This window comes from Triticum aestivum, chromosome 5A, assembly GCF_018294505.1.
Source record: "Triticum aestivum cultivar Chinese Spring chromosome 5A, IWGSC CS RefSeq v2.1, whole genome shotgun sequence".
NCBI classification, from domain to species: Eukaryota; Viridiplantae; Streptophyta; class Magnoliopsida; order Poales; family Poaceae; genus Triticum; species Triticum aestivum.
Genome location: NC_057806.1, coordinates 635,896,705 through 635,900,059, shown reverse-complemented (window position 1 = coordinate 635,900,059; position 3,355 = coordinate 635,896,705).

Genomic DNA, 3,355 nt, shown 5'->3' with positions numbered 1-3,355 from the left:
CTCGCCTCGCCGCCCCGCCATCACCGCTCGCCGCCACCTCGCCTCTGGTGTCGTGCCTCGTGTCCGCGCCTCGCCCCGCGCCGGATCCGGCGAGATCCGGCCAGAGGAGAGCTCCCCGGCGCCGAATCCGCCTCCCCCCTCCTCTCCGGCGAGCGCCACCTTCCTCTCCGGCGAGCTTGCACCCGCCTCGGTCCGCGGACCCGGCAAACCCTAGATCTGTCCGGAGAGGTCTAATTTCACTAAGCCCTCGTCCATGTTCATTTTTTAAGCATTCTTCATCATGTCATAACTATGCATCCGTAGCTCCATTTTGCGCGTGTGATATATTGAATTGTTCGTCTGGATGTGCTCTTCATTTTGTTCCATTGGACCATGCTTGTTTGAGTCCATCTTAATGCCTAAAATGCTGTTGCAAGAGTGCTATAAAATGTTAGTTTCTGTTTCTTAACAGATTATTGACATTTGTCATTTTTGCCATGATTATTTTGTGCCTCCTATGAACTTGAGCCCTACATGTGTTTTGGGCTATGTCATGCCATCTTTACAGGGGTGTATGCCATGTATTTTTGTGATCAATGTGGTGACTAGTACAAGCATGCAAAGTAGCTCTCGTGATGTTGCTGATTTCAGGCACTTAGAATTCTTCTAAGTCATTTCCCTGATGTTATTTTTATGCAATGTATTCATGTTGCTACAGAGTGATCCATGCCTCTTTTGAGCATGTTCAGTCAGGATGATTTTGAGATATTGTTATGTTCTGTCCATCCATGTCTTTGTTTGCAATTATGGAGTACCCTAGCATGACTAAATCTTGCTCTACTTTTGCTATAAAATGTTCCTGGCAGATTGTTTACATGTTATTCAATTTTGCCAAGGTTGTTGTAGTTGATCCATGCATGCTATGAGGTTGTTCTTGCAATGTTTAGCTTCTTGAACATGTCTTCTTGCTGCGTGTATGCTTAGTTTGTCATGAAATGCCTTGTGGTGAGTGCATCGAGCTCGCAAACATGCCTACGTAACTCTGTTTTTGCCATGTCCAGTTTTTCTGCTAAGTATGAATCTGTTAACGAAACTTGCTATGTTTACATGGGTGCCATCATATTTTCTGGTCCTTTTTGGCTTTTGGTCAGTAAGGGACTTTTGTTATATGCTTTGAGTAGTTTCATGTCATGCCTTGCTTTCCATGATATGTTCCTGTAGCATGTTGTTATGTTTCTCTAAACATTGCTACCTGATGTTAAATCCTGACATGTTGTTATTTTCATTAAGTCTGTGAACCTGATACCTTTTGCACTTTTGCCATGCTTGTTTGAGCCTGCTATTGTGTGAATTAGCTGTAGCTCATTGTTCATCTTTTGTCAAGCATCTTGAGTGGATCACTGCCATGTGCTTTGTTGCTATGTTAGAGTGCAGTAGCTTAGTTTCTTGTTGCATCTTAGATGGCATCGTGCTGTTAATCGCAGAATAGTGCCATTATTGTCTTGCTTGCCATTTGCAAGTCGTGCATCCGATTCCGGTGATCTTTATATCGATTTCGGCCGAAATCAACTCATCTTTCCAGCGGCGCTCTTGGTTTGCCAAGTTGAGGCCTGGTTCAATCTTTCCCTTCTGAAGCACGCATATGCATTGCATTTTACATCCCGCATATCATGCCTTGTTTTGCATCATGTTGCTTGCGCATTGCACCGTGGTCGATTGCTGTTCCCTTTGCTTGTGTTCTTTCTTTGGGTAGAGACGGGAGACGAGTAAGTGATCGAGGAACCCATTGAGTACGCGCACGCGGATCAAGCTTACGTCAACTCGGAGAACTTTGCAGGCAAGATGACCATGCCCTCGAAATCACTTCTATCTTTGCTTGCTAGTTGCTCGCTCTATTGCTATGCCTATGCCGCGATACCTACCACTTGCTTATCATGCCTCCCATATTGCCATGTCAAACCTCTAACCCACCTTGTCCTAGCAAACTGTTGTTTGGCTATGTTACCGCTTTGCTCAGCCCCTCTTATAGCGTTGCTAGTTGCAGGTGAAGATTGGAGTTTGTTCCTTGTTGGAACATGTTTATTGTTGGGATATCATTATTATATCTTGTTACTTTAATGCATCTATATACTTGGTAAAGGGTGGAAGGCTCGGCCTTATGCCAGGTGTTTTGTTCCACTCTTGCCGCCCTAGTTTCCGTCATACCGGTGTTATGTTCCTTGATTTTGCGTTCCTTACACGGTTGGGTTATAATGGGAACCCCTTGATAGTTCGCCTTGAATAAAACTCCTCCAGCAAGGCCCAACCTTGGTTTTACCATTTGCCACCTAGCCTTTTCCCTTGGGTTTCGCGGACTCAAGGGTCATCTTTATTTTAACCCCCCCCCCCCCCGGGGGCCAGTGCTTCTCTAAGTGTTGGTCCAAACTGGGCGATGTCCGGCGCCCCCTGGGCAACCAGGGTCTATGCCAACCCGACGTCTTGCCCATCCGGTGTGCCCTGAGAATGAGATATGTGCAGCTCCTATCGGGATTTGTCGGCACATTCAGGTTGCTTTGCTGGTCTTGTTTTACCATTGTTGAAATTTCTTGTAACCGGGATTCCGAGTCTGATCGGGTCGTCCTGGGAGAAGGAATATCCTTCGTTGACCGTGAGAGCTTGTGATGGGCTAAGTTGGGACACCCCTGCAGGGTTTTGAATTTTCGAAAGTCGTGCCCGCGGTTATGGGCAGATGGGAATTTGTTAATGTCCGGTTGTAGAAAACCTGAGACTAAACTTAACTAAAATGAATCAACAACGTGTGTAGCCGTGATGGTCACTTTTCGGCGGAGTCCGGTAAGAGAACACGATCTCTTGTTATGCTTGAACGTAAGTAGTTCTAGGATCACTTCTTGATCATAGATTCTCGACCGTGCTTTGCCTTCTCTTCTCGCTCTCATTTGCGTATGTTAGCCACCATATATGCTAGTGTTTGCTGCAGCTCCACCTCACAGCCTTTTCCTACCCATAAGCTTAAATAGTCTTGATCGCGAGGGTGTGAGATTGCTGAGTCCCCGTGACTCACAGATTACTTCCAAAACTAGATACAGGTGCTGATGATGCCATTCCAGGAGATGCGACTGAACTCAAGTGGGAGTTCGATGAGGACTCAGGATGTTACTATGTTTCCTTTCCAGACGATCAGTAGTGGAGCCCAGTTGAGGCAATCGGGGATCTTATGCATTTGGGGTTGTCTTTATTTTGGTTTCATAGTCAGACCTTGATTGTATCTGGATGATGTAATGCTATATTTATGTATTGTGTGAAGTGGTGATTGTAAGCCAACTCTGTACCTCTTTCTTATTCAGTACATGGGTTGTGTAAAGATTACCCCTCTTGC